The sequence below is a fragment of the Squalius cephalus genome (genome assembly GCF_949319135.1).
Source record: "Squalius cephalus genome assembly, chromosome: 4".
Lineage (NCBI taxonomy): Eukaryota > Metazoa > Chordata > Actinopteri > Cypriniformes > Leuciscidae > Squalius > Squalius cephalus.
This window is the reverse complement of record NC_137125.1, coordinates 17,979,939-17,987,842: the sequence shown is the minus strand read 5'-3', so window position 1 is coordinate 17,987,842 and position 7,904 is coordinate 17,979,939. Positions and strand designations below refer to the sequence as shown.

At 37.8% G+C, this 7,904-nt stretch overlaps 1 long non-coding RNA gene across 1 annotated transcript; it reads left to right on the top strand.

The window, feature by feature from the left end:
- The first annotated feature begins 2,452 nt into the window (after positions 1 to 2,452).
- Positions 2,453 to 3,729, top strand: LOC307157444. The gene is made up of 3 exons (XR_013820980.1): positions 2,453 to 2,538; positions 3,371 to 3,445; positions 3,658 to 3,729. It is a non-coding gene; the product is annotated as an uncharacterized lncRNA (long non-coding RNA).
- The last annotated feature ends 4,175 nt before the right edge of the window (positions 3,730 to 7,904 follow it).

Sequence of the window (7,904 nt, the reverse complement as noted above, 5' to 3'; positions counted from 1 at the left end):
AATGTTAGCTGAGCTAGCTTGAGTGGCTATCAACATGTCCTGCTCATTAAGCCTCAGGCTAAAGAGGTGGAGGACAGCAGGTAGAGATGAGGACAGAAGTAACATTGCCAGCAAGTCAAATTTGGTAGTTTTGTTTTTAAAATGAAAGCTAGCTAGGTTAAGTTGAGCTTGTGGCTACTGCATGGCTTAATGAGCAAGGCGTAGCTAGTTAAAGCCTTAACTTTTATTACAGACATTGTGTTTGTTTTATAGAATTAAATACTTTCTTAGTAGCCCACATTATTTTATTTAAATATGAAGTTGCAGTGACACAGGAAGGCTGTTATATCATTAATATGAGTACTTTCAGGCCATTAAATAAATGTAATGTGTTTATGATGTTCTGTTAGTGTACTAAACCTGTAAGATAAATTAATTGGTACCTAGTAACCAACCACAATGATCAATATACAAAACATGAGGGGCAACAGACCTGACAAGTATCTTGTGCAGTGTGTAGAGTGTTTATATATATATATATATATATATAAGTTAAAAACAGTGTTTTTATCTTCTTGACTTCATTTAACTAACTTTGTGAAATTGTTAGTTCTCATATAAGAAATGCTTTAACCATAGAACATTTCACATACCAAAATACTGTACATTTTCCATCTAGCTTCAGGTGGAACATGATTTTTATAGCTTTTGTTAGCACCACCTAACCAGCACACCATAGATGATACTGACCATTACAGAATGTTAGAACAAAAACAATGAAGTCATCAAATGCTGTGTTCATCAGAGTGTAGTTTTCATAATCCATGGTCTACTATATATATATATATATATATATATATATATAATATATATATATATATATATATATATATATATATATATATATATGTATATATATATGTATGTATAATATTATTATTATTATATATTTTTTCCTTTTTACAGGGCCTTGATGATGAAATGGCTCCAAAGATGTGTGGTACCACAAATCCCCCTTCCACAACTGATGATACTGAAGAGGTATGTCCTCACACAAGATAGATTTTTATTAATATCTTGCACTTGATTGTTAATATCAAAGAAGTTGTCAGTGAGTTTTAAAGCAAGGTTTTCCTCTGTCTTTGTCAACAGTAGAATGGTTTCTTTTTTTACTCAGATGTCAAATGTCCTCTCTAGTGTCACGTTCCCAGGACTTTCTCTTTATTGTCCTTCGTCTCTGTTTCATCTTCTACAGCTGACCACTGAGAGCAAGTGCACCCATACAGCCGTCAGCCACCCGAATCAGACTAGTCCAGAGCTCAGCCCACTCACCAAGGTTGGAGAGGTAAATTTAATCTCATGTACAACTTATTTGTGGCAAAATGTTAAATCTGCCAACCTATTTCAATATGTATGTGTATGTGTGTGTGTGTGTGTAGTCGCCTGAGTAGAACATGCTTTATGTGGACAGTCGCCTGAGTAGAACATGCTTTATGTGGACCGGCGCCTGAGTAGAACATGCTTTATGTGGACAATGGAATGGAAGGACATTTGTCTAAATGTGCCTTTTCAAGCTTCAGTCAGTATAATATCTGAGTGTATGTGTATCAAACCCTGAACCCCACCCAAACATGACTTGGGAGGTCCATGCAGTTTAGAGGGTCCCGTCCCCAGAGGCATCACTTTGGTTTTTAAGAACACTTGGACTGCCTGCATTGGATCTTTATGTTGGTTTAATGTGAATGCTAAGTTGTTTGGTTACATGTAATGGAAAGGCACCCATTCAACAGCACTGACGAAAATTCATGACAAGATGTCATTTAAAAGAATCATAGCAAATCTAAGAACTATAAAAGGACTAACCCCTCACTCCATGTAAAAGCTTAGTCAATTATTCTAGAAGTGCAATCATTCTACGAAGTTGGCTGACAATAGATAAACAACGAAGTAATCAAATGCTGTATTCATCAGTGTAGTTTTCATAGTCTACAGACTGTAGTCATGTGGCCTGTTCAGTGTCTAAAGAACCGTTTCAGAGACTACATGTTTTCCACAAAACACTCACTGAAAAACAGCCATGATATCTTTTCACTGAATGCTACACAGAGAACATCTTGTCTTGAAGATATTTATTATAATTTTTTTTTTTTTTTTTTTATTTTTTTTTTTTTTATACAGGGCCTTGATGATGAAATGGCTCCAAAGATGTGTGGTACCATAAATCCCCCTTCCACAACTGATGACACTGAAGAGGTATGTCCTCACAAAAGATAGATTTTTATTAATATCTTGCTCTTGATTGGTAATATCAGAGAAGTTGTCAGTGAGTTTTAAAGCAAGGTTTTCCTCTGTCTTTCTGTCAACAGTAGAATGGTTTCTTTTTTTACTCGGATGTCAAATGTCCTCTCTAGTGTCACGTTCCCAGGACTTTCTCTTTATTGTCCTTCGTCTCTGTTTCATCTTCTACAGCTGACCACTGAGAGCAAGTGCACCCATACAGCTGTCAGCCACCCGAATCAGACTAGTCCAGAGCTCAGCCCACTCACCAAGGTTGGAGAGGTAAATTTAATCTGATGTACAACTTATTTGTGGCAAAATGTTAAATCTGCCAACCTATTTCAATATGTGTGTGTGTGTGTGTAGTCGCCTGAGTAGAACATGCTTTATGTGGACCGGCGCCTGAGCAGAACATGCTTTATGTGGACCGGCGCCTGAGTAGAACATGCTTTATGTGGACAATGGAATGGAAGGACATTTGTCTAAACATGCCTTTTCAAGCTTCAGTCAGTATAATATCTGAGTGTATGTGTATCAAACCCTGAACCCCACCCAAACATGACTTGGGAGGTCCATGCAGTTTAGAGGGTCCCGTCCCCAGAGGCATCACTTTGGTTTTTAAGAACACTTGAACTGCCTGCATTGGATCTGTATGTTGGTTTAATGTGAATGCTAAGATGTTTGATTACATGTAATGGAAAGGCACCCTATTAGTTATACTGGGCTACAAGAAGTCAGCTCCTGGCACTAAGGCTAACCACAAATTCCCCATCTACAATTTAAAAATATGAAGAAGGTATATCTTCATAAAGGATATGCTTTAAATAAGCTGCATTCAAACATTCAAAGGAAAAAAACAAAAACTCAGATAATATCTACAAGGGCTAATTTCTGCACAAACCTTCAATTTCAATCTCATCCAGTGACTTCCCCTGCATGCTGGAAAGGTTTCCTTTCTCCATTGACAAAAGGAGTTTGGAAATCTTAGCAAGTTGTGTTGTGGGAACTGGTAATCTGTAGAAGTCGCGGTGAACACGAATGTGTTCATCAGAGTGTAGTTTTCATAGTCCACGGTCTACAATATTTTGTTTATTTGTTTTTTTCCTTTTTACAGGGCCTTGATGATGAAATGGCTCCAAAGATGTGTGGTACCACAAATCCCCCTTCCACAACTGATGATACTGAAGAGGTATGTCCTCACAAAAGATAGATTTTTATTAATATCTTGCACTTGATTGTTAATATCAAAGAAGTTGTCTGAGTTTTAAAGCAAGGTTTTCCTCTGTCTTTGTCAACAGTAGAATGGTTTCTTTTTTTACTCAGATGTTAAATGTCCTCTCTAGTGTCACGTTCCCAGGACTTTCTCTTTATTGTCCTTCGTCTCTGTTTCATCTTCTACAGCTGACCACTGAGAGCAAGTGCACCCATACAGCCGTCAGCCACCCGAATCAGACTAGTCCCGAGCTCAGCCCACTCACCCAGGTTGGAGAGGTAAATTTAATCTCATGTACAACTTATTTGTGGCAAAATGTTAAATCTGCCAACCTATTTCAATATGTGTGTGTATGTGTATGTGTGTGTGTGTGTAGTCGCCTGAGTAGAACATGCTTTATGTGGACAGTCGCCTGAGTAGAACATGCTTTATGTGGACCGGCGCCTGAGCAGAACATGCTTTATGTGGACCGGCGCCTGAGTAGAACATGCTTTATGTGGACAATGGAATGGAAGGACATTTGTCTAAACATGCCTTTTCAAGCTTCAGTCAGTATAATATCTGAGTGTATGTGTATCAAACACTGAACCCCACCCAAACATGACTTGGGAGGTCCATGCAGTTTAGAGGGTCCCGTCCCCAGAGGCATCACTTTGGTTTTTAAGAACACTTGGACTGCCTGCATTGGATCTGTATGTTGGTTTAATGTGAATGCCAAGTCGTTTGGTTACATGTAATGGAAAGGCACCCTATTAGTTATACTAGGCTACAAGAAGTCAGCTCCTGGCACTAAGGCTAACCACAAATTCCCCATCTACAATTTAAAAATATGAAGAAGGTATATCTTCATATAGGATATGCTTTAAATAAGCTGCATATAAATAAGATACGCTATAAATAACAAAATACAATGCAATAAAAGGGTAATCATATGTATCAGGTCAATTAAATGTCACATTGGTATTGAATTTAAAATTATTAGATATCGACATGTAAATATGAAATATATTTCTGTCCAAACTATGTGGCGTAAATATGAAATATCTTTGTCCAAACTATGTGGCGTAAATATGAAATATCTTTGTCCAAACTATGTGGCATAAGTAAATACTACAATAATTTTTTTTGCCAACAGTGTCAAAAACACTGCCTTGTGTGCGCAACAGTATCCTCCTTGGACAAGTGTGTTCGTTGTGTGGGACCCGTATCTTCCTTCAAGTGGCTTGGCTATCGATGCACAGGTTAGATATTTACTGAATTAGTATAGAGTGTAATGTGTTGTGCTCTAACCACTTAAATAGACCTGCAGTGTTAACATTATTTTACTCAAATGTGTTCCAGTTTGTTCAGGGGTCTGGCATAAATCCTGCCTCAAGCAAATTAAAAGAGATGACTTTAACAGCACAGCACAGGTGAGTATCTACTAAGTGAGTGTTGAACTTGAACTGTCTATAAGATTCAATCACCATGTCAAATAATTTGCTTTCTCACCAATTCAGGCGTAGCAGTCTCCTAAGGCTTCTGATGATGAACTGCTGTCAGATCAGGACAAAATTCCACATCCAGCATTGGACCAAATATCATCTGATGATGCTGAGGACATGTCTGACAAGGAATACATACCTGATTCAGAGTCAGAATATTCTTTGTCATTACTTGCCAGTAAAGGAAACCTTTGCAGCATCCAGGGGAAGTCACTGGATGAGATTGAAATTGAAGGTATGTACAGAAATTAGCCCTTGTAGATATTATCTGAGTTTTTGTTTTTTTAGATAAACATCTAGACTTGGCGTAGTCAGCATCCCTTTCCAAGAAAAAAAAATCACCTTTCATGTCCGAGTATGAGTCGAGGACTACTATTCAGAAATATAAACTTAAGTCTACAGTATGGCTGGACAGTAATTCAAAATTATGTTTGTGTAGGTGCAGTCGAATTACTTTAAATATTAACCTAATATCATATTGTGTAATCATTTATCTTATGTGCTCATGGACCACCTTAAACATAAACGCAGGTATAATAGCTCAAAACTACTACTTTGCAAAAAGTGGCAAGTACAAAACCAAGTACTTTCTTTTCCTTATTTGATGTGGCTATTTCAACCACAGATTTTTATGTCCAGCTATTTATGAGAGTTTTACCAGAGCTGTAAACTATTTGAGTAAATGTAATTAGCAACTGTACTTGAGTATATTTTTGGCTACTTTGTAGTTGTACTGAGTATCAAAGATATTAGCTACTTTTACTCTACTTGACTACATGAAGTTTAGTCAAGTACTTTTACTCTACTTGACTTTTGAAGAAGTAAATGTACTTTTTACTCCAATACATTTGTGATGAGTAATGCAATTACAAATTACATTTTGCATGGCACCTAACTTTTCTTTATGGCAAAAACAAACTGCTGCAGAAAGTGATATTTCCATCTAAGTGGCATTGACTGAACTATATCTTGTGCGTTTTGCCCTTACTCACCCAAACTTGTCAACAAGTCTACTTTACGCGAATGTGAGTGCATTAGTAGGTGCTAAATCGCAGACGTTTGATTTAGATGAAGTCAGGACTGCAGCCAGTGATGAGTCCGAAACCAGCACATCCAGTGCAATTAGACATTGACTATTTAATTTTACTTAATTTTTTTTTATCCACATTATTGACAAGGCCTTTTTGAAGGATATCGGTTTGCGTGTGGCCTTTTTGTGCACTTGAGCTTAACTGAGACTTGAGAGTTTGGAAACGCTTAAATAGATAGTTCACCCAAAAATGAAAATTGTCATTTACTCACCCTCAAGTTGTTCCAAACTTCTTTGTTCTGCTGTACTAGTCATTGGCTGGCAAAATCTGCTTGGTTACAAAATATCTATCTTTGTGTACAGCAGAACAAAGAAATGTATACAGGTTTGGGGTTGAGGTTGACTACATTTTTGGGTGAACAATCCCTTTAAGAGGCTGTTGTGTCGACCCTGATTTATTAGACTATTGAGGTGTTCAGTTTTATTTAGATTTTAGAAAATAAACATGACTTCTCATTTTACAAATCAATTGTTTCTTATTTTCACCTGCATGTCTCAGGTGTCAAGGACTAGTGCATCTTTGAGCCTAGATTTAGTATAAGTAATACTAAAGTATTGTTAATCACTTTTACTCGTATTGGTATTGGTGACTTGTAATCGAGTAATTTATGCTGCAAGGTATGTCTTTTTACTCAAGTATGGTTTTCAAGTACTCTTTCCACCTCTGAGTTTTACTAATGCCATTTTCCAGATGAGATTGCGTTAAGTGATGCTGAAGACTGGGAGTGAATCTGATGACAGCAACACCGATCTCACCGCATCAGAGCTTGGAACTGTGGAGCCTATGGATATTGACTCTACAGCCACAGAGCAAGACCATGACATGGGAGACTTTGGTATGTTAATTCAATTCATAGTCTCTGCTGATAAAATGTATTTTTTTCCTGTGACAAAAGTAACTTGTTAAATTATGTTTTCAACAGGATCAGTGTCATCTGTGTCATCCACAGTAAGTAAGAGTGTACCTCCCTCTGAAGGTAAGATTCAGATTCAAGAGGTTTATTGTCTATGCACAGAAGAAACACAGTGGTTTATACCCTACAATGAAATTCTTACTTTGCCCAACTCCCTTAAAGGGATACTTCACCATTTTTTTCATATTACACTGTTATTCCCTTAACTAAGACGAGTTGATGCATACCTCTCTCGTCTCAGTGCGTGCACTCAATCGCTCTGCTGCGCAGCGACGGTTTGATAGCACTTAGTTTAGCCCAGTTCATTCATTAGGGACTAACAGAAATGAAGCTAGAAGCGACCAAACACCTCCAAGTTTTCCCTATTTAAATACAGTTAGTCGACCAAGTATGGTGACACAAAATAAAACGTGGCGCTTTTCTAAGCGGGTAAAAAGGATAACTATAGTGTATGGCGGAATAGCACTGGGAGCACTTCGGCTCGCGCAGTAAAAAGTCACGTTGGTTCTAATGACAGAAGTGAGAGGGAGAGGATTTTTCAAGCGTGACTTTTTACTGCGCCGAGTCGAAGTGCTCCCGAGTCCCAAGTAGAGATGCACGGATGGGCTATTATTTCATCCGCAACCGCATCGCAAAACTCATCATCAGTCCGCCATCCATCCGCACCAACGTTTTTGACCAATTTTCAAAACCGCACCCACCCGCCATCCGCTGATTGGGCAATGCAATTTAAAATTTTGGGGGAAAAAATGGATGGATGACCTTCTATTGCCTTTGTTTTTAATTCTCCTTTTTTGAGTTTGTCACGTAAAGTTACCTCCTTCGCCGGCGTTGCCATCTTTGATAATAACAAGCAGTCTGCATAGACTCGACTAGGCCATATTACTGCGTAATGAAAATTTGACTATTTTAAAGTGTGCTCGATTTATTTATTTTTTTTAATTTGG